Below are 24822 nucleotides of genomic sequence, written 5' to 3' on the forward strand. Positions count from 1 at the left end.
AACTCAAGTAAAGTAAACTGAGATAAACCATTGTAATAAATTAATATTGATCAGCGACGACTCTGTTTGCAACAATTGTCATCAGCGTTAGTTATAAATAATAGAAATGATGAAAGGTATAATTCCATATACCATTAACGCAGCAATAGTGCCAGCAATAGCAGTCTCCCGCCATCTCCCCCTGCAACTACTGTCAATATGGCTGCGCGGCGTCAAATGGCGCGGCGTTGCCATGCCAACGGGAACGTCATGTGACGTAACAGCATCCCGTGATGCTCGTTGCCATGACAATGAGACGCCACATGATGTCACTACGTCATGCGGTGCCACGTTGTCATGGCAACTTGACGCAGCGCGACGTTATATAGCATCCCGTTGTCATGGCAACACAGCGTCATTTAAAAAAAAAAATCTCCAGGTTGACTGTCAGTAGAAGGTGGCAACCCTGGCTTCCGCACGCTTGTGGAAGTGTGCGCGAGCCCCTGCTAAAGCCGTTCTCATTGGGCTGCAGGGGCCCACTGGTAAGCGAGAGCGCGCCTCAGCGCCTAAACGCTGACCATGCCTGAGGCCTTTGTGGTTGTGAATACCTACAGAAACAATGTGTTGCTGGTCCCCATGGGACTGACAGGGATAATATTCCATATGCATGTAATGGGGACAGTGGACTTTAATCAGAGAGAAAGTAGAGAAATCTACTTTTTTTTTTTGACAAAATAATATATATACATTATTTAAATTATAGTCAATACTTCTATCCTGCAAACTGATGGGCTCCCTGCGCTATTTAAAAATAGCTATTACATGCCGTGATGGGAAATGTGCCCTCATTAAACATGGCCGCCGTGTTCCCACTTAAGGGCACAGTTACCAGAATCAAAGATGGCTTCCGATTGCTTCATTGGCGAGTCAGACGCTAGGTGACGCAGGAGTGTACACGAGCGTGCTCCCCGCGGCAGCACATGCGCACAAGCGCAGAAGCCTCCGGGCCCTTTCCCATTGTCTGACGCCCAGCGAATGAATGAAGGACGGATGGGTTTAAGGAACCCGGAAGTAAAACGGCCGCTTGCGGGCTCTGCTTCCGGGACGGGAAGATGGAGGCGCTGCACCAGCTCAAGCAGTTTGACGCTTACCCCAAGACGCTGGACGACTTTAGGGTGAAGACGTGCGGCGGGGCTGTAGGTGAGGGAGCGGGCACCGGGGTGTGCGAGGGGCGGAGGAGGCCTGGGAGCGCGAGGGGGACTGCAGGGGGTGAGGGACGAGAGAGTAGGGGGGTGAGGGAGGAGAGAGTAGGGGGGTGAGGGAGGACAGAGTAGGGGGGTGAGGGAGGACAGAATAGGTAGGTGGGTGAGGGAGGAGAGGAGAGGGTAGGTAGGTGGCTGAGGGAGGAGAGGGTAGGTAGGTGGGTGAGGGAGGAGAGGGTAGGTAGGTGGGTGAGGAAGGAGAGGGTAGGTGGGTGAGGGAGGAGAGAGTAGGGGGGGGTGAGGGAGGGGAGAGTAGGGGGGCTGAGGGAGGGGAGAGTAGGGGGGCTGAGGGAGGGGAGAGTAGGGGGGCTGAGAGAGGGGAGAGTAGGGGGGGTGAGGGAGGGGAGGGGAGAGTAGGGGGGGTGAGGGAGGGGAGGGGAGAGTAGGGGGGGTGAGGGAGGGGAGAGTAGGGGGGGTGAGGGAGGGGAGAGTAGGGGGGGTGAGGGAGGGGAGAGTAGGGGGGGCTGAGGGAGGGGAGAGTAGGGGGGCTGAGGGAGGGGAGGATGGGAAATCAGGGGACCTGCAGGGCGAGGTGTTGGTCTACGCTAATAGTGTCGGTGACGTCAGGCTGCGGTCGCTGGAAAAATCAAATTGAGATGACTTCCAGCGATCAGACCAAGCCGTCGCTCTGTCGCGCCGTGCTTACTATAAGCCCATGCGACGGCGGCAATGCATTTGTTTTGACGCGACGTTGCTATTGCCGGCACTATAAGCGCAGTCTAAGGAGGAGAGGGACTAAGACCAGACGCATCACACTGCACCACCAGAATCCTAGTGAGACACGCATCACACTGCACCACCAGAATCCTAGTGAGACACGCATCACACTGCACCACCAGCATCCTAGTGAGACACGCATCACACTGCACCACCAGCATCCTAGTGAGACACGCATCACACTGCACCACCAGCATCCTAGTGAGACACATCACAATAGACCCGATGAGACGCACAGAATCTTCCGTGGAGTTTTTATGTGAACACTTTGCATGAAATACAGAGTTTCCCGGCTGCAAAACCGGGCAGAAGCATTTTCACCACATTTATCAAATGAAAAATCTCCAGTTGCATTTAATCAGATTCCTTAATGAATTTGTTGCTGTTTTCTTTATCGCTTTTGCACCCGATTAGAACTTGTTATGTCTCGGCCTAATCTCCTATGTTACTATAGGATTCATTTAACATAGATGTAGCAGGCTTCATTATTCCTTCTGGTGAGATACGTACTGTGATTCTGTTCAGATCAACTGCCGTTGATGCCGATGTGTATTCTAAGTAATAAAGGGTATGAAGCATAAGCAGACCGCTCCGCTCCATGGTTGTGGATAGAAAACTTCTGTTTAAGCATAGGGGCAACACCAGTAGCTAGCAAGATGTGACCTTGAACTTACCCCTACGCGTTTTGTCATCTACATCAGTGGTTCCCAACCCCAGTCCTCAAGGACCAGTAACAGTGCAGATTTTAAGGATACCCCAGCTTGGGCACAGGTGGTTCAGTAACAATGATTGGGCCACCTGTGCTAATGAGGAGATTGCCTTAAAACCTGCACTGTTAGTGGTCCTTGAGGACTGGAGTTGGGAACCACTGATCTACATCACTTCATCATTGAGATATGGGGAGGTAGGTGCTGAACCACGTAGGGCTGTCCAGTGCTGCCTCTTGCTGGGTACTTGTGTCGCACCTATGCTTAAATAGCTTTTCTTTTTATGTACCCACAACTCTGGAGCGGATTGATCTGTTCAGGCTTTGTCTCGTTATCCGTAGGCTTCAATGGCAGTTGATTATAACAGAATATCATAGAATATACTCTGGAGTGTTTTAATCCCTTTAAGCTTCATTGAGCTTTTAGACACTGGTGTCGACTCCTTGTTGAGCTGTAGGTCCGAGCCGCGTGGATGTTACTTTGTTGATACTAATAATGGGATATGTTGATATTCTGGGTATGGCTGAGATTATAGTAGGCGCGCGTGACGGAGTGCAAGGCATTGCTCGAGCGACCCCTGCACTGAGGTCTGAGGCGTGTGGACGCGTCACAAGGCTGGTTCGGCCCTCATTGGCTGAACCGCTCACATGAGGCGGCCGCCGCGCAAAAAAACCAAACAAATGAATTTGTAGCTTGAAAATTCGGCCCCGCACACACTGGCTGCCCTCCGACTTCCACAGACTTGTTCTCGCAGCGCTCGCCGTCGCGGTTACTATAGACGCAGCCCAATAACCGGATATGTTATCACAAGACACTATGACTAGGCTGTAGTTTGTAAAACCAAACCGACGACCTCTTCATGACCGTCTGCTTTGTCTGACTTTAAGATTTAAGCATTGTTTACATTGTTACATGTTAGGCCTCGGCCATGTTATCTGCTTGCTTGCTGACGCGCGCTCCCGCTCAGCACTGAGCCCCTTCAGCCGCAATTAGAGCGGCTTTAGTAGGGGCTCACCTGCGCTTCCGCGCGCTTGCGGAAGCGCAGGTCTTAGGGGAATTTAAAATTCCCCCGCTTGCCGGCGAGACAGGCCAGTCACGTGAGCGGTTCGCCCAATGAGGGCGAACCAGCTCCATGACGTCACTGGCCCGCCCCCGGCCAGTGACGCGCCTGCCCCCTGACGGCCTGCTGAGAGCGCGTGCGGTAAGCAACCGCAAGGCCAGGGAAAAGCACCCACTTTCCCTGAGCCTCAGCGCGCCTCAGCGAGCCATCAGGGAGCATGGGCTCAGCCTTACATTACTATTCAAACTACAGTTCCAAGCTCCAATAGGAAATTAACCCTTAATTTTTGCTCCCTTTTTACTCCTTTCATTGCACTATTTATTTTAATCATAAGTATTCTAATAAAGATTATTTTTAATATTGACATTCATCATTACTGATACTTGAATGCTAACTTAAACTGAGTACTTTCTTTCTTTGGTATATTTGTTGCACATTTCTCAGTACAGCATCGTATCTACATTACTAACTACACACTATTAGCTGAGCAGGGGTTTCCTACTATCCCTTTTCCCTCCCCCCTCATACCCGCGGTATATACAAGAGTATTTATATCATAATTCTTTTTCAATACCATGATAACATATGATCCCCAAACGGGAGGATCATTCATACACATACACAATCTATATCTCCTACAAGACGATGCACAGGTGTTACCTGTGTCTCCCATGAGCACTTGACCCTGTACTTGTGGGGACCTTAAATAGGTGCCGGCACACCGTTTGAGCTCTTGTAGTTCGTGTTTGAATGTAGCAGGCCTGTGCGTCAGAAAAACTTTGGAACCCCTTTACTTGTCTTGTGATGAGGATCCCCTCAGTCGCTACTCATGCCTCCCGATATCAGGTAGACTGCTTCTCAGCGCAGGCTCCACTACTCGATGCAATCTGGTCACCCAGCGTCCGTTGAGTCGTACTGCTGAGTCGACTGGTTCCTGACCACTTATAATCGCCCGAGGTCTCCCAGGGTCACAGCAACTCTGCCCCCTCGTGCTCCACCAGGGACTCTTAAAGACTCTTCTCTAGTCCATCTTCTCCTGAGACTGTCATTGGCTGGGGCCATGTTCATCACAAGTCACATGCTGATCATGCTTTGGGGAGGATCCAGGCATGGGGCAGTGTGTTTCTGCTGCATCCACTTACAAAGGGGGTTACACCTAGTTGTAGTATCCCCCGCTGTGTTATGTCCTGTGTAAAGCATGGCATATGTTGGCTGGCACCATATAAACCTACAATATCAAATTATTCAGTTGGGTGTGAAACTTTCCTTTCTAGTACAACGTAGGTTTAAACTAATTTTTTTTTTTTTTTGGGTAAGGAACCTATAAGTTTATTGTGAGTCTGCGGAGCCCCAACCCTCTTTAATAGCATTTGGGATATTGTTAGGAACCCCAACCCTCTCTAATAGTGTTTCTGGGATCAGATGCATTGTAAGGAACCCCAACCCTCTTTAATAGCGTCTGAGATCAGATGCATTGTAAAATCTTCTGTGTTTGGTACCATTTTCAAATAACCTGAAAATTGCAGGGAACCCTTTAAGAATGCCAGGGGAACCGCTGTTGAAAAACTATAATACTGCATTATCATGCTGCCAAGAGCCTCATATGTGACACTTAACGCTGAATACACATTATAGAACATAACCTCACTCAGCGGGAAGTGGTGGGGTCCGCGGGGATACATTTACATATTCAGAGTATTAACAACCCTATCACCCCCATCCCCTTAACGCTCAAGGTAAAACAACAATCCCCTCCATATCTGTGTATATCTGCATCAGCCCTTGTCTCCCCACAGCTGGATGAAGCCTCCGCAATGATCTCCAAGGTACTGCGGTTGTAGCCTCTCTTCTCCATGTTGTGCTACCACATTTTCTCATCCCATCCTCCCATCTTACTTTTTGGTCATCGTCTTGGTCTTTCAATCTCTCTTGTATCCAGCCGAGTACCGTCTTTGTCCAAGAATGGTCATTCCTTGTCATATTCCGACACATCGCTATTTTAATTTCTTCTCCCTTATGATGTCACAGAATTTGGTTTGGTTTCAAACCCAGTCATTCTTTTTCTTGTCTCTGTGTAATACCCAGCATGCATCTCTCCATACTTGTTTGTGTTGTCTGAAGATTCTGAATTATCTTCGCATTTAGGGTCCAGGTTTCACATCCATATATGAACATGGGCAGGATACACTGGTAGAAAGCTTTCTACTTGAGGCACATTGGAAGGTTCCCTTGAAATATACTCCTGTTTCTTCCAAATGCTCACCATCCTATCTTCATTCTTCTGTTGATTTAATTCGAAAGGCTCCCATCCATTGTGTGTTTGCATATTCTGAATAGTGGGGTCCCCTGAGCTGAATCGCACTGTTCTTAGCTTGTGGACCCCCACAGTTAGAGGTATTTACCTTTTTTATGTGCCGTAAAAGGAAAGATGACCATGCGGTGACACTACAGCTTCCTTTTGGACCATTGGAGTGATGCTTGGGTGGCAGCCATATTGATTTCCCAAAAGGGGACCAGAACACTGGCGCCCAAAAATATCAAGATCTCAAGAACCAGGGGGTCTCCAGAGCGAAAAACAGTGCGGTTCAGCTCAGTGGGACCCACTGCTTCACATACTGTGTAACATAACGAATTAAATGTTGAGTTGGCTTTAAGTTTTATCTGGGAAGTTGCGCTCATGGAGAAGGTAACCCGTTGCATCACTGCACCGTGGCACTCATGGTTTGGGTGTATTGCTACTGATATTTGTGAAGCTCCCCAGCTCATCTCTCTCTATTTTATTAATTATCATTTGATGTTATTCAATAGTGTCTGTAACGACCCTACAATAAATGAAAAAACAAATGTGGGGCTTGTAAATGGCAGACGTTTGGTGGCATATGTTAGGTGGGACTGCACCGTCACCGCTAATCTCCATCATACTCCATTCCAGATCTAGGGAAAGCGGAAGAGGAGACGGTGTTTGATCCAACTTCCTTAGACCCCGAACGCTGCGAAAGCTGCTACGGAGCCGAGACTGAAGATATCCGGTAATTGCATGTCAACCTTTTTACAGTGCTGGGGTTCCTGGCTCCCGCCGGCACTTCCGTGTCACGTGATCGCCCATGGGGCTGTCGCATGACGCAACTGGTGCATGGATGCCAGAAACATAAGTGGAGTAGTTGGCCCACGGATAGGGGCCTTCACCGCCCTCGGACAGTTGGCTGCTGCTGTTTAGCCGCTGGCCAGTTTTTGGTATTGAGGTAGGTGATTAGGAGTTTTTTTTTTTTTTTTTAGGGTATGCGCTTACCGGTTTCGAGTTTAGAGAACGGCCTTTCTGGGTTACCCTTTTTAGGGTAGACGTCCACGACGATTTGTCCTACACGTCGGCCTGAATTTCCCCTGCAACATACTAAAGTGGCCAGGCCGTACTAGGTATGTCAAAAGGGAGCTGTGAAGGTTATATAGGGGAGCGGATCTCACCCCGGAGATCGTGTGCCAATGGAAATGTCACCGCATCCGGTGACGTTTTGAAGGTGGCAGTCCCTTGTAGCTTACAAATAAACATACCGGTACAATCCCACGCAGCAAACTGTACAGAAAACCTTTTGTAAAGAATGGACCAACTGAATTGGCTTCTTTAAATGAATCAAATTGTGCGGAAAGCAAAAGATCTGTCTGCCATGTGTTCCCTGTAAAGTAATTACACGTGATATTTCTTCGGGGCATTTCAATGGTGAGGGGTTTGCCAATGAAGTGTTTTCTTTCCCCTTGTCCCACCCTGTCCTTATCGGAGAACCAATAAAGATTAGGGGGGCAGAGGAGAGGGGGGTCTGTCTGTGTAAACTCTTGTTTAAAAACTCGGGTGACATGAGTTTGCCCTCTTTAGATGCTCTGGCAGGTTGGGGTATGGCTGAGATTTTTCCATTTTCTGTGATAGTAGGGTAGACCTATATTAAGTGTGTGTTGGTTGTAATTGTGATCATGTCCAGGAAGCGTTTTTTTTTTTTTTTTTTTATGATCGTAACGTTAAAATTGTTGGTTATTTGCAAGTTCTGTAGTGCTTGAGGATGCGATCTATCGCGTTAGATAGTGTCCCGTGTGTGTATATATCTGTCGTGGTGTTTGGTCCTTTGCAGTTATGTTTTAACTCAAGAGTTGCAATTCAAATGATTATAAATATTATTTATATTCTAATATGTTGGTAATCCTTTGCAGACGTTATGCTTGAATATATATTCATACTACTATTATAAATAATGATGTCTCGTGTTGGCTGGGTGGGCTCCTTCACATAATTCTTTCTGCCTTTGGTAGGTAGGCCGCTGACCACAGCATTGTGAGGTCACGTGAGCTCATCAGTGACATCATAACGCAGTGTGTTGGTTAGCTATAAATGCTGGAGCCTGCTAGGCGCAATTATCAGACATTGGTTGGCATGGAGCAGAGGAGGTGAAGGGTTTCGTTGTGCCAGCATCAGCTTGGTTAACGCCAATAACATCCTGAGAACCAATACAGGTAGAGAGAGGTGTGCAGCTTATTCTAACAAGGGGCAGGGTTGAATTCGGGATGTTTTTTCTTAATTGGGTGAATATTCCCCTAAATCACATAAACAGAGTGACTAGTCACTCACCTAGTAGTATTAAAAAAAGAATCTGTCTCGAGTTTCCTAGCTGTTGGCCTCTCCACCCCAACAAGAACGTCGACGGCTGGCGCAAGGTGGCTCTGTCACGTTCCGCGGCTGGCTCGGTTAATTTAAAATTGTTCAACCGTTTCAATTTGTGCTACGAACGATCAAATAAAAATATCACTTGTGAGCACGTTAACAGGTCTGCAACCCTGCCTTTCCCCATTATCTAACAGGATACTATGCTTCCACTACAGCTAGGGACTCTGGGTAATGACATGCAAATGAGCACTCGGTTTTCCCTTTTGCTTCTTATCCATTTTAACATGGGACCCATATAAGCTTCTGCCTGCCGCATTACACAGTTTTGCAGCACAGCCTGGGTTACAGAAGTACAGAGCCTGTAACCTACTCACATGATCCTACCCATGTTTTTCCTTTGCCAGAATATTCTTTAAATCCTAGAGAATATAAAAGCAACTCGCAATACCGGCGATTTACCTTGGCATTTTATTACATAAAGCAGATGACTTTTTGTGCTCGGAGTACACAATGGTTGGGCGCCATGCTGGTATCGCGTTCTAAGCGGATTCGCGTTGTAACGGGGTTGAGCTGTATCATTGTTATTGATTTGTTTCAGGTTTTCCAATGCTTCTGATCACTTTAAGGAGACTTAATATTATGAAAAGTGTATAGGTCAGACAGCACCCCCTTGGAACGGAACAGGTATCAATATATACAAATACCGGTGCAACAGGAACAAAGAGGGACCCCAATTCCCTCTAGGTTAATGGTAAAAAATAAAGGTGGTTCCCAGCACTGAAAACGTATTATTTGGTAAGGGTGGTAACGGGCACGTGTTAAATGATGAAAAAAACGCAATATTTGTTGCTGATAAAAGATATAGTGTGTGTACAGAAGGATGCAATATTCCATCTCATACAAAATATATCCGGTGATACACATCACTCGGATCATACACCAACAAGGACAATAACAGTACGATATATACAGAATATGTATCAAAATCAACACTAGTATGTATGCGCTCCGATACTTATCCACTACAAGGACTCGAGGAGAAAATCCCACGAGCATGGGGCAAGGGAACACGCAATTAAACAAGGGGGGCAACGTTTCGGGGCACTAACCCAGTCTTCAGATCAGTTCCCACGTGTCAAATACAGGTGGCACTTCCCTTCTCCTAAAAAGTGCCCCTCAAAATGCCTAGATCTGCGGCGTCCCAGCTCATCGGAGTCATCGCGTGTGAGAAGCGTGTGATTGTGTGCTATTACTCATGTTTGTTTCCTTTTGCTCTTTTTCTTTCTGTTTTTGGTTGTGTATCTAGTTTGTGTGTTCACTCAGACATGCTCATTTTGATACATATTCTGTATATATTCTCCTGCGATTGTCCGTGTCGCTTTAGGACCTGAGTGGTGTATCACATTGTTGACCTTTTTTTGTATGAGATGTAATATTGCATGTTTCTGTATACACTCACATCAGTAACAAATGTTCTATTGTTTTTTTCACTTAACGCGTGTGACCGTTCTTATTAACATATCTCTCGAGTGCTGGGAACCACCTTATTTTCTTAAATTAGATTATGATTCTAGAATGTGTTTCCTAGTTCTTTGCAGTTATTGTTTCACACATTCTGTCACTCGTAATAACATGGTTGTGTTATCTGGTTCCTCGCCGGTGTTGTAACTCCTGCGATGATGTCCGCGAGGCGTACCGAAGGAAAGGCTGGGCGTTCAAGACTCCGGACTCCATAGCCCAGTGTAAGCGGGAGGGTTCAGCCAGAAGATGGAAGAGCAGAGGAACGAGGGCTGCCAAGTGTACGGGTTTCTAGAAGTCAACAAGGTAAGTGCTCCTCACACGTCTCCCATATTAAGACCAATGTGACTCGATCGTCAGATCCTGCTCCTGCCTTGTAACACCATATATACAGGAGGGACTTCATAATCTTGTTACTAGGGGAGAGAAAGTAGGAGGCGTAGGACAAGACTTCACCCGTATACTTTAATATAAATAGTGTCCATCCGAAAACAATAAAAATGACTTATTTTTATATCTGACACTAAATTGTTTTATTCTTTTACATGTAGATATATACTAAAAGGAGAATGAAATCATAAACTAGTGTCCTAATATACATAAAAATGTGTATCCATTTATACACATATATACACACGTATATTAATGTATTTGTAAACATGTAGGTATTCAGACGTCTGTCTGTATATTGATGTATACAGTATGTAGATGGTTAAAACATGCAAAAATATATAAATATCGTGTGACGAGTGAGAATTAAAATGTGCGAATAAGTGTGAAAAAATAAAATACTGCACATTCCAAATTGAAAAAAATGTATCTACAGATGTATCAAAGAACAAAAAGTGGGGAAGAAGTGCCACGAAATGATACACTGACTTCCAAAGTCTCGTAACTTAAAAGGAAATCTTCATTACTAAACAAGCGTGAAAAACTGCACTCGCGTGCTAGATATCCTTTAACCCTTCCACTGCCAAGGGTACTTTGCAAAGCAACTACAGCGGAAGAGTTGAGGAATGTTTGGGTTGAGGGCAGCAGCAGTGTCACAGGTGCAGATAACACATTGTTGCTCTGCTTTGCGTTCGGTGTACATGCAGAGAAGTGCCAAACTGTCCCGCATGCAGGCGTGGAATTGTAAGCATTTCCTGCCCCCCAGACTGGATTCCTTGGGAAACGCTTCGGCAAGCTTCAAGGGGTTAAAAACGTCGCTAGAGGAGTCTTCCATTTTGCCAGTTCGCAGCTTTCAGCTGCTTGTCCCATCTATAGTCTCCAAAAGAAAAGCCGTTCCCTTTATAAATAAATGTATCCCCCCCCAACCCCCCGTCTCCTGGGTATGATGCAGGGCGTCTCCTGAGCTGAACCGCTTTGATTCCAGCTTCGGGGACCCCCTGCACCCTGAGATTCTGACCTCTAAAGGTGCTGCCGGTATGTAATGCGGGATTAAAGGTTCGGAGGCCAATAGGAAGCCACAAGGGATGACGTTGGCCAGCTGGACCTTTAAACTTCCATATTGCATGCCCATCCGGGGCCCTCTCAGAGGTAAGTACCTCTGGGAGCAGGGGGTCCCCGGAGCTCGAATTAACACCATTCAGCTCTGAGGACCCCCTGCTTCCAAACTAGGGTTAAAAAATAAATAAAAGTAAAGACTTCAGTGGAAATTAGCCTTAAGCGAAACTAGCGATTTTTGTGCAGCATTTTGCCAATAAGCTCGCCAAAGGCATGGAGTCCCCCCATGACGAATCGTGGGCAGACCCTTACTCCCACTCATATGGCACATTCCACGCTTTGCGAGCTCGGGCGACCCTTTCGCCCGTTCCTAGTTCTGCGGGAAGGTCATTGCAGGTGTTCGAAGCCGTAACCAAACCAATGTGTTTCTTTGCAACAGGTCGCTGGAAACTTTCACTTCGCGCCCGGGAAAAGTTTCCAGCAGTCCCATGTCCACGGTAAGTGAGGCCTTCGGGTGACCTGTCATGTTGATATTGGGTCATGTTCGATGGCTGGGGAAAGACACCTCCTGTGGCGCTGAGGAATGGTTTAATTGTGATTGTAGACAAAGTTCTTTTCTTGATGGATTCCTCAAGAGAAAAAGAGAAAACAAGCATACACACTGTGGGGTCCTGAGTCTGTATGGGGACTGCACCTTAGTGTTGGGGGGTATCACAGTTACAGCATGAGCTGCCAGGTGAGACAGCAGCAAGGCATTGTGGGGAGTGACTTTGGAAGCTCCCACAGTGAGTAAGAGTGATTTACCCCACTCCCCCTCTCCCACTGCTGCCTTCACACACTGAGGGGCAGTTAGGTGGTTTATTAAGCATATGTTTTCCCCACAGGCTCAGGACCCTTTACTGCCTGGGATCACTCACACAGTGTAATTAGTGAGATGGCGATGAGATTTATTAATTGGGAGTTTTGGGGGACTATTTTCTAGCAGAGGGAGCACAGGGTAACAAAGTTTGGGAAATGCTGGTCTACACCATAAAACCCATTGGGAAAGACTATAAAAGACCACCATATTTACAACTTGGAGGAGAGGGGGATATGAGAACGTTCTAACATATGGAGGGTTCCAACAAAGTAGAGGAAGGAAGCCCACTGTATCTCAGAGAAAAGTGTTATAACAAGAAGCCACGCTCGGAAACTGGGGGGTGGAAGGCTCTGTGAAAATGTGAAGTCGTTCGTCACGGAAATGGTGGTATATTTGTGGAATTGGCTCTCAGCAGAAGTGGTATAAGGCTAATGTAGTAAGAGGATTCAAACATGCTTGTGATGGACATTAGGCCATCGTAAATATGAGCGCCAAGGATCTAGTAGGGTTGGAGTTTGACAGCCGATAGGAAAATGGACAGACTGGGTGGGCAAAGTGGTTCTTGCAACAAGATTTACACTGACCAGTGGGTGACCAAAACAAGGGGTTGTTTAACCAGGATGCTCTAGTTACCCAAAAGAATTAAAGGTTGTGTACTAATGTCAGTCTCTGCTGTCTTATCTTAATCAGGACTGTTCCGTGTTGTATAATTAAGACCTCTCCTCTCCCCTCTGCCTACTTTTCTGTGCAGTACCCGCAGTTGAGAGTAAGTGTTACAGAATACTGTATATTCTCCATCTCGCTATACCTATTCTGTACAGGGGGCTTTGGCAAGCTGACTTTGGGACCAATTCATTCAAGACCTCACAGAATTGTGCCGTGTTCATTATGTAGTTATTGCATGGCTAAACAGGGCCAACCTGCCTTTTTTGGATGCACTTCTGTGAGAGATGTACATTTGCTAAACCCATAAAGCAAATTCGCGGGAAGCCATTTGTCCACTGCGGCGGCTGGTGCGGGAAAATGGTGGTTTCCACTGACCGTCTTTGGAGCACGATCTGCTTCTCAAAGTTGCGTCCCACAATGCTTTGCGTAGCGCTAAGAACTCCATATGTCGCCACCCCCAATATCCCACTGCTGTACACCAGGCTGGGGAAGAAATCCACTTGTCCAGTTTGTCCAGCTCTGTTATGATGTAGAAAGAGGATTGTACCTTGTTAGCCGGTAGAATAGACACTACAAAAGTAGTGTAGAAGTCATCAGTGGTTAAGTCGTGGTTGTGAGGTGTGCTGGCTTTTAGGAACACAAGTCCTGCTGGGATTTTTTTTTAACTAAAATCTGCCTGAAGAGACCCCTGGTTCTGAGAGCTAGCTCTTCTTATCCACAAGTTGGCCATTAAAGGTTTCACTTGTACCCTATGTTTGTCTGATGTATAAATAAGTAATTTAGTATGAATTAGTAACAAGTCCAGGGATCGGGTCAGTTGTTTAGCAGTTTTGAGAAAATACCTCAGGCGGCCATTTTTAATTGCCTACAGGAAAAAAAGCTTTTACAGCAACATTGTGCTGAAATGCTGCAGTGAGGATACTGGAACTGCACCTCCAACGCATCAATTCTCTCCCCAAAAGTAAAATAAATCGTGTGATGTGGCAATGCATGCCCTGATTTTAGGGGTTTCCATTAGGAAGAAGGTAGAATTCAGTTAGGATTATTCTAGATCTTGGGTGATTTTTAAAGATGAAATCTTCCCTAGGAGCAATGTGTGCTAATGACAGTGACCTGTTTAGGGGTCACATTGGTTTATTGTCTTTTAACCAGAAATATTTAGTGAGCGGAGACCTGGGTGGGGGATGATTTTCCTCTGGCTGCTCCCTTTTGTCTGATGGCACTTTGTGTTCAACATGAGTTTGCACAGGCAGAGCCCCCTCTCACCCTCCCCTTATCTTTATTGGCTCTCTGATAGGGACATCGTAGGGGGAGGGTAAACAAACCCCTTGATTGACAATGGCTCCCCATCCAGAGGCCCAGAAGAAATTAATTTTCACAGAATTAAAGCCGCCAATCTTTGCTTTTAGCACAGTTAAAACTTTTTAGGGAAGCCAATTAGACTATTAAATGCTTTATCAAGGTTGCATTCGGGTCGGCAACATGGCACTGCACCTGTAAACCCACTAATCTTTCATTAAGTCGCACGAAGGCCTGCAATCCAAGTATAACTAGCCATTTCTGATCATTCAATTCACCATGCTACAGAAGAACTTCAGCTCCATGTAACCTTTCTTTTATCTTGGCTCAGGGTCTTCAGTTGCATATTGTGGGCAGCACGTGCGATGGAAAACCTTCTAAAGACAAATCCAGTAGATCCTTTTCCTCTTGCAAGCTAAACTTCCTCTGCTCCTCTTTCCTTGTTATGGGGAGGGGCTTATAATGGTAAACTATAGGGCTGTTATAAAAAGGAGTAGAAGTCGTGTGTGTTCCCTTTAGAGAACACACACACACACACACACACACACACACACACACACACACACACACACACACACACACACACACACACACACACACACACACACACACACACACACCCCCCCCTCCCCAGGACTGCCCTTCTCTTCTGCTGCCGCTTCTCTGCACGGTTTGCCAATTGTCACCCCTATGAATTTTGAGGACGCTGCTCTTCGTCGCATTATGATCGCCCACCTCCGCTACCGCTTTTATGATCATTAGCGTCCTCAATGCAGAAGGGTTACTCTCAGAACAGTGCATAGAAGCCCCAATATAGAATGTCCAATATGACATTACTTGATACATTATTTTTTTTTATTCCAAATATGGGTCATTTAGTTCAATTATTTGGTCAAACATGCATCCTTGTTAAGGTGACCCTTTCATCAGGTACCTTCACAACCAATGTTATACTTTATGCTTTGTATTTCCTCCACTGCATAGGTTAGTGTTTTTCAACCAGGGTTCCTAGGGGCCCCTTGGGTTCCCTGGGCATCCCTAAGGCTGCGGTCCCAGTGCGTTCTGTAGCACGCACGCCCGAGGGCGTGTGCACAGCGCTTCACCGCAGATCGCGGCCCTGGGAGAGAGGAAGCGTTTGTGACGGGAGGGGGCGTGGTGGGCTTTTTGCGGGGGCGTGGCCATCACCATGACCTCACGTGGCTGGTTTGCCCTCATTGGATGAACCGCCGGCGGGGGCGTGGCCACGTCTCCGTCGCAAGTTCCACATACAATTTTTTTGTATGTGTGAACTTGCAGTACAGCGCGGCTGCTAAATGCGCACCGACGCATGTACTTGGCCCGGTAGAACGCACTGGAATCGCAGCCCTAATGGTTCCTTGCAATTTTATGGTCTTGAAAATTGTACTAAATACAGAAGAATTTCCAATGCATCTGATCTCAGACGCGCTATTAGAGAGGGTTGAGGTTTCTTGCATAAATAACATTTATCCATTACATTTGTTTAGGGCGGTGAATGGGGCAGTGTTTGTTAATATAGTGTTTTCTTTCCCCTTGGCTCACACTGTCCTTATTAGAGACCCAATAAAGATAGGGGGCCGGCGAGGGCTCTACCTGTGCAAACTCTTGTTGAACACATGGTGACATCAGACCGAAGGGAGCAACCGGAGGGAATCACAAAATTGCTTTATCTGGCTTTATTCTCCACCGTCTGAGAGGCAGTTGGTCACTTGTACGTTACAGGCGCCTCTTGTATGTAAGCGGTTAATGCAATTGTGCTTTATGAAGATCTGTATATATCTTTTTCTTTTCTATCGACAGTTCACGATCTGCAGAGCTTTGGACTTGACAATGTGAGTATGATCAGAAATAGCATTATTAGACCAGGAGTGGCTAACTCCAGTCTTCAAGGGCCACCAACAGGTTAGGTCAGGGGGGCGCAAACTGGGGGCACAAGATTTATTTGGGGGGGGGCACGTCGGTTATAGAGGCCCCACGCTCTTCCCCCCCCCAAAGCATTTAAATTTAATGCCAGGAAGCGCGCGTGGCCTCTAACTTATTTACCTTGACTTTGGGCGATGCGCTGCCGTGGCATAAAATGACGCCGCAGGTTGACATAACATCACATGACCCTGTGGCGTAATTTGACGCCAATTGTTAGGTATGGGGGGGGCGCGCGAGCACTAGGGCTGAGCAGGCAGAGGGCGCAGCGCAGAAAGTTTGCGCACCCGTGGGTTAGGTTATAAGGATATTCCTGCTTCAGCACAGGTGCTGCTGCCATTCTGACTAAGTACCAATGTAAAGGGGTTTTGGCTGCACACCACAATATAATAAATACATACAGTTTACCGGTGCTGCTGGTTATAGGAAGTACCTGCCAGGCAAATTCCAATGTACACTGAGGAAAAAAGAGAGATCCAGCGCTCCACGGATTTCAAGATAAATGAATTTATTGTGCCACACGACGTTTCGACCAACAGGTCTTTTTCAAGTGATTAGGCCTAATCACTTGAAAAAGACCTGTTGGTCGAAATGTCGTGTGGCACAATAAATTCATTTATCTTGAAATCCGTGGAGCGCTGGATCTCTCTTTTTTCACCATTCTGATTAAGCCACTGATTGTGCGACCTGTGCTGAAGCAGGGATATCCTGAAAACCTAGCCTGTTGGTGGCCTTTGAGGGCTGAAGTGGACCACCTATGCGTTAGTTTGGTACCAGAGCGAAACCATTGCCCTGTGGATCAGCGATGTAGGAAATGGTCCAAAATGTGTTGGAGAAATGTTAACTGTTTTCCAAAATTAAATTCCCTGCTAAATATTTCATCAAGCATCACCATGCTAATATCGGGAAATTTGCCTTAGATTTGGGGGCTTTCAGCGAAATACCACCACTCTGTGAGCGAACCCTTGTTTCCGTATTTATAGTCTCTGCGTTACGTGATTGTAGAGTTATTAGCATATTAAACAGTTATAGTGCACATTGGCCCAGATCCACACACTGGTGCTGATCTTTAGCACGCCTCCGCTCCCATTCATATCGTTAGGAGTATGGCCGTGCTAAAGCTTGGCACCCTTTTGTGTATCTGGGCCATTGACTTATTGCTTGGAGCATCGCGTTCGAGCTGTGACTCAGCCGCTGTCCCCCCTCCTGTCGACTGTCCCCCCCATCCTGTCGACTGTCCCCCCCTCCTGGCCACTGTCCCCCCCCTCCTGGCCACTGCCCCCCCCCTCCTGTCCACTGTTCCCCCCCCCCTCCAGTCCACTGTTCCCCCCCCCTCCTGTCCACTGCCCCCCCCCCTCCTGTCCACTGTCCCCCCCCTAATGTCCACTGTCCCCTCCCCCTCCTGTCCGCTGTCCCCTCCCCCTCCTGTCCGCTGTCCCCTCCCCCTCCTGTCCGCTGTCCCCTCCCCCTCCTGTCCGCTGTCCCCTCCCCCTCCTGTCCGCTGTCCCCTCCCCCTCCTGTCCGCTGTCCCCTCCCCCTCCTGTCCGCTGTCCCCTCCCCCTCCTGTCCACTGCCCCCCCCCCTTCCTGTCCACTGCCCCCCCCTTCCTGTCCACTGTCAAGAGAGCCACTAAATTAATAAAGGGGATGGACATTCTAACTTATGAGGAGAGGCTAGCTAAATTAGACTTATTTACATTAGAAAAGAGGCGTCTAAGAGGGGATATGATAACTATATACAAATATATTCAGGGACAATACAAGGAGCTTTCAAAAGAACTATTCATCCCACGGGCAGTACAAAGGACTCGGGGCCATCCCTTAAGGTTGGAGGAAAGGAAATTTCACCAGCAACAAAGGAAAGGGTTCTTTACAGTAAGGGCAGTTAAAATGTGGAATTTATTACCCATGGAGACTGTGATGGCAGATACAATAGATTTGTTCAAAAAAAGGTTGGACATCTTTTTAGATGGGAAAGGTATACAGGGATATACCAAATAAGTATACATGGAAAGGATGTTGATCCAGGGATTAATCCGATTGCCAATTCTTGGAGTCAGGAAGGAATTAATTTTTCCCCTTAATGGGGTTTTTTGTTTGCCTTCCTCTGGATCAATAAGTAAGTATAGATATAGAATAAAGTATCTGTTGTCTAAATTTAGCATAGGTTGAACTTGATGGACGTACGTCTTTTTTCAACCTCATCTACTATATAACTATGTAATGTAAATCTCAATCTCAATCAATGTAAATCTCAATCTCAATCAATGTAAATCTGAATCTCAATCAATGTAAATCTCAATCTCAATCAATGTAAATCTAAATCTCAATCAATGTAAATCTGAATCTCAATCCCAATCTCAATCAATGTAACTCTCAATCTCAATCAATGTAAATCTCAATCCCAATCTCAATCAATGTATATCTGAATCTCAATCTCAATCAATGTAAATCTCAATCAATTTAATTCTCAATCAATGTAAATCTAAATCTTAATCAATGTCAATCTCAATCAATGTAAATCTAAATCAATGTAAATCTAAAGCAATGTAAATCTCAATCAATGTAAATCTCAATCTCAATCAATGTAAATCTCAATCTCAATCAATGTAAATCTCAATCAATGTAAATCTCAATCAATGTAAATCTAAATCTCAATCAATGTAAATCTAAATCTCAATCAATGTAAATCTAAATCAATGTAAATCTAAATCTCAATCAATGTAAATCTAAATCTCAATCAATGTAAATCTAAATCTCAATCAATGTATATCTAAATCTCAACCAATGTAAATCTAAATCTCAACCAATGTAAATCTAAATCTCAACCAATGTAAATCTAAATCTCAATCAATGTAAATCTAAATCTCAATCAATGTAAATCTAAATCTCAATCAATGTAAATCTCAATCAATGTACATCTAAATCTCAACCAATGTAAATCTAAATCTCAACCAATGTAAATCTAAATCTCAACCAATGTAAATCTAAATCTCAATCAATGTAAATCTCAATCTCAATCAATGTAAATAAATCTCAATCTCAATCAATGTAAATAAATCTAAATCTCAATCAATGTAAATCTAAATCTCAATCAATGTAAATCTCAATCTCAATCACTGTAAATCTCAATCAATGTAAATCTAAATTTCAATCAATGTAAATCTAAATCTCAATCAATGTAAATCTAAATCTCAATCAATGTAAATCTCAATCAATGTAAATCTCAATCAATGTAAATCTAAATCTCAATCAATGTAAATCTAAATCTCAATCAATGTAAATCTAAATCTCAATCAATGTAAATCTAAATCTTAATCACTGTAAATCTCAATCTCAATCAATGTATATCTAAATGTAAATCTAAATCTCAATCAATGTAAATCTAAATCTCAATCAATGTAAATCTAAATGTAAATCTAAATCTCAATTAATGTAAATCTAAATCTCAATCAATTTAAATCTAAATGTAAATCTAAATCTCAATTAATGTAAATCTAAATGTAAATCTAAATCTCAATCAATGTAAATCTAAATCTCAATCAACGTAAATCTAAATGTGAATCTAAATCTCAATCAATGTAAATCTAAATCTCAATCAATGTAAATCTAAATCTCAATCAATGTAAATCTCAATCAATTTAAATCTAAATCTCAATCAATGTAAATCTAAATCTCAATCAATGTAAATCTAAATCTCAATGTAAATCTAAATCTCAATCAATGTAAATCTCAATCAATTTAAATCTAAATCTCAATCAATGTAAATCTCAATCAATGTAAATCTAAATGTAAATCTAAATCTCTATCAATGTAAATCTCAATCAATTTAAATCTAAATGTAAATCTAAATCTCAATCAATGTAAATCTAAATCTCAATCAATGTAAATCTAAATCTCAATCAATGTAAATCTAAATCTCAATCAATGTAAATCTAAATCTCAATCAATGTAAATCTAAATCTTAATGTAAATCTCAATCTCAATCAATGTAAATCTAAATCTCAATCAATGTAAATCTAAATTTCAATCAATGTAAATCTAAATCTCAATCAATGTAAAACTCAATCAATGTAAATCTAAATGTAAATCTAAATCTCTATCAATGTAAATCTAAATCTCAATCAATTTAAATCTAAATGTAAATCTAAATCTCAATCAATGTTAATCTAAATCTCAATCAATGTAAATCTAAATCTCAATCAATGTAAATCTAAATGTAAATCTAAATCTCAATCAATTTAAATCTAAATGTAAATCTAAATCACAATCAATGTAAATCTAAATCTCAATCAATGTAAATCTAAATGTGAATCTAAATCTCAATCAATGTAAATCTAAATCTCAATCAATGTAAATCTAAATCTCAATCAATGTAAATCTCAATCAATTTAAATCTAAATCTCAATCAATGTAAACCTCAATCAATGTAAATCTAAATCTCAATCAATGTAAATCTAAATCTTAATCAATGTAAATCTAAATGTAAATCTAAATCTCAATCAATGTAAATCTAAATCTCAATCAATGTAAATCTAAATCTCAATCAATGTAAATCTAAATCTCAATCAATGTAAATCTAAATGTGAATCTAAATCTCAATCAATGTAAATCTAAATCTCAATCAATGTAAATCTAAATCTCAATCAATGTAAATCTCAATCAATTTTAAAATAAATCTCAATCAATGTAAATCTCAATCAATGTAAATCTAAATCTCAATCAATGTAAATCTAAATGAAAATCTAAATCTCAATCAATGTAAATCTAAATCTCAATCAATGTAAATCTAAATCTCAATCAATGTAAATCTAAATCTCAATCAATGTAAATCTAAATGTAAATCTTAATCTCAATCAATGATAATCTAAATCTCAATCAATGTAAATCTCAATCTCAATCAATGTAAATCTCAATCTCAATCAATGTAAATCTAAATCTCAATCAATGTAAACTCAATCAATGTAAATCTAAATCTCAATCAATGTAAATCTAAATCTCAATCAATGTAAATCTAAATCTCAATCAATGTAAATCTAAATCTCAATCAATGTAAATCTAAATCTCAATCAATGTAAATCTCAATCAATGTAAATCTAAATTTCAATCTAAATCTCAATCAATGTAAATCTAAATCTCAATCAATGTAAATCTAAATCTCAATCAATGTAAATCTAAATTAATGTAAATCTAAATCTCAATCAATGTAAATCTAAATCTCAATCAATGTAAATCTAAATCTCAATCAATGTAAATCTAAATCTCAATCAATGTAAATCTCAATCAATGTAAATCTAAATTTCAATCTAAATCTCAATCAATGTAAATCTAAATCTCAATCAATGTAAATCTAAATCTCAATCAATGTAAATCTAAATCTCAATCAATGTAAATCTAAATCTCAATCAATTTAAATCTAAATCTCAATCAATGTAAATCTAAATCTCAATCAATTTAAATCTAAATCTCAATCAATGTAAATCTAAATCTCAATCAATGTAAATCTAAATCTCAATCAATGTAAATCTAAATCTCAATCAATGTAAATCTAAATTTCAATCTAAATCTCAATCAATGTAAATCTAAATCTCAATCAATGTAAATCTAAATCTCAATCAATGTAAATCTAAATCTCAATCAATGTAAATCTAAATCTCAATGTAAATCTAAATTTCAATCAATGTAAATCTAAATTTCAATCAATGTAAATCTAAATCTCAATCAATTTAAATCTAAATGTAAATCTAAATCTCAATTAATGTAAATCTAAATCTCAATCAATTTAAATCTAAATGTAAATCTAAATCTCAATTAATGTAAATCTAAATGTAAATCTAAATCTCAATCAATGTAAATCTAAATCTCAATCAATGTAAATCTAAATCTCAATCAATGTAAATCTAAATCTCAATCAATGTAAATCTAAATCTCAATCAATGTAAATCTCAATCAATGTAAATCTAAATTTCAATCTAAATCTCAATCAATGTAAATCTAAATCTCAATCAATGTAAATCTAAATCTCAATCAATGTAAATCTAAATCTCAATCAATGTAAATCTAAATCTCAATCAATGTAAATCTAAATTTCAATCTAAATCTCAATCAATGTAAATCTAAATCTCAATCAATGTAAATCAATGTAAATCTCAATCAAGTTAAATCTAAATCTCAATCAATGTAAATCTCAATCAATGTAAATCTAAATCTCAATCAATGTAAATCTAAATCTCAATCAATGTAAATCTCAATCAATTTAAATCTAAATCTCAATCAATGTAAATCTCAAATCAATGTAAATCTAAATGTAAATGTAAATCTCAATTTAAATCTAAATCTCAATCAATGTAAATCTAAATCTCAAGCAATGTAAATCTCAATCAATGTAAATCTAAATCTCAATCAATGTAAATCTAAATGTAAATCTTAATCTCAATCAATGATAATCTAAATCTCAATCAATGTAAATCTCAATCTCAATCAATGTAAATCTCAATCTCAATCAATGTAAATCTAAATCTCAATCAATGTAAATCTCAATTAATGTAAATCTAAATCTCAATCAATGTAAATCTAAATCTCAATCAATGTAAATCTAAATCTCAATCAATGTAAATCTAAATTTCAATCTAAATCTCAATCAATGTAAATCTAAATCTCAATCAATGTAAATCAATGTAAATCTCAATCAAGTTAAATCTAAATCTCAATCAATGTAAATCTCAATCAATGTAAATCTCAATCAATGTAAATCTAAATCTCAATCAATGTAAATCTCAATCAATTTAAATCTAAATCTCAATCAATGTAAATCTCAAATCAATGTAAATCTCAATTTAAATCTAAATCTCAATTTAAATCTAAATCTCAATCAATGTAAATCTAAATCTCAAGCAATGTAAATCTCAATCAATGTAAATCTAAATCTCAATCAATGTAAATCTAAATGTAAATCTTAATCTCAATCAATGATAATCTAAATCTCAATCAATGTAAATCTCAATCTCAATCAATGTAAATCTCAATCTCAATCAATGTAAATCTAAATCTCAATCAATGTAAATCTCAATTAATGTAAATCTAAATCTCAATCAATGTAAATCTAAATCTCAATCAATGTAAATCTCAATCAATGTAAATCTAAATTTCAATCTAAATCTCAATCAATGTAAATCTAAATCTCAATCAATGTAAATCTAAATCAATGTAAATCTAAATCTCAATCAATGTAAATCTAAATCTCAATCAATGTAAATCTAAATCTCAATCAATGTAAATCTAAATCTCAATCAATGTAAATCTAAATCTCAATCAATGTAAATCTAAATCTCAATCAATGTAAATCTAAATCTCAATCAATGTAAATCTCAATCAATGTAAATCTAAATTTCAATCTAAATCTCAATCAATGTAAATCTAAATCTCAATCAATGTAAATCTAAATCTCAATGTAAATCTAAATTTCAATCAATGTAAATCTAAATCTCAATCAATGTAAATCTAAATCTCAATGTAAATCTAAATTTCAATCAATTTAAATCTAAATGTTAATCTAAATCTCAATTAATGTAAATCTAAATCTCAATTAATGTAAATCTAAATCTCAATCAATTTAAATCTAAATGTAAATCTAAATCTCAATTAATGTAAATCTAAATGTAAATCTAAATCTCAATCAATGTAAATCTAAATCTCAATCAATGTAAATCTAAATCTCAATCAATGTAAATCTAAATCTCAATCAATGTAAATCTAAATCTCAATCAATGTAAATCTAAATCTCAATCAATGTAAATCTAAATCTCAATCAATGTAAATCTAAATCTCAATCAATGTAAATCTCAATCAATGTAAATCTAAATCTCAATCAATGTAAATCTAAATCTCAATCAATGTAAATCTAAATCTCAATCAATGTAAATCTAAATCTCAATCAATGTAAATCTAAATCTCAATCAATGTAAATCTAAATCTCAATCAATGTAAATCTAAATCTCAATCAATGTAAATCTAAATCTCAATCAATGTAAATCTAAATCTCAATCAATGTAAATCTAAATCTCAATCAATGTAAATCTCAATCAATGTAAATCTAAATCTCAATCAATGTAAATCTAAATCTCAATCAATGTAAATCTAAATCTCAATCAATGTAAATCTAAATCTCAATCAATGTAAATCTCAATCAATGTAAATCTAAATCTCAATCAATGTAAATCTAAATCTCAATCAATGTAAATCTAAATCTCAATCAATGTAAATCTAAATCTCAATCAATGTAAATCTAAATCTCAATCAATGTAAATCTAAATCTCAATCAATGTAAATCTAAATCTCAATCAATGTAAATCTAAATCTCAATCAATGTAAATCTAAATCTCAATCAATGTAAATCTAAATCTCAATCAATGTAAATCTAAATCTCAATCAATGTAAATCTCAATCAATGTAAATCTAAATCTCAATCAATGTAAATCTAAATCTCAATCAATGTAAATCTAAATCTCAATCAATGTAAATCTAAATCTCAATCAATGTAAATCTCAATCAATGTAAATCTAAATCTCAATCAATGTAAATCTAAATCTCAATCAATGTAAATCTAAATCTCAATCAATATAAATCTAAATCTCAATCAATGTAAATCTAAATCTCAATCAATGTAAATCTAAATCTCAATCAATGTAAATCTAAATCTCAATCAATGTAAATCTAAATCTCAAT

At 40.5% G+C, this 24822-nt stretch overlaps 2 long non-coding RNA genes across 3 annotated transcripts in view; both read left to right on the forward strand.

The window, feature by feature from the left end:
• The first annotated feature begins 1012 nt into the window (after positions 1–1012).
• Positions 1013–24822, forward strand: part of LOC142483374 (uncharacterized) — a 44323-nt gene continuing 20513 nt past the window's right edge. The window contains exons 1-2 of one of the 2 annotated variants that reach the window (XR_012797332.1): positions 1013–1179; positions 6658–6967. This is a non-coding gene — a long non-coding RNA (uncharacterized LOC142483374). Of the gene's footprint in view, positions 1180–4135; positions 6968–24822 lie in introns of those variants that run through there. The other variant, XR_012797331.1, reaches the window with a different exon arrangement.
• Positions 10035–16106, forward strand: LOC142483370 (uncharacterized). Its single transcript, XR_012797330.1, has 3 exons — positions 10035–10197; positions 11777–11834; positions 15980–16106. It is a non-coding gene; the product is annotated as an uncharacterized LOC142483370 (long non-coding RNA).

Source organism: Ascaphus truei, unplaced genomic scaffold (genome assembly GCF_040206685.1).
Source record: "Ascaphus truei isolate aAscTru1 unplaced genomic scaffold, aAscTru1.hap1 HAP1_SCAFFOLD_324, whole genome shotgun sequence".
NCBI lineage: Eukaryota > Metazoa > Chordata > Amphibia > Anura > Ascaphidae > Ascaphus > Ascaphus truei.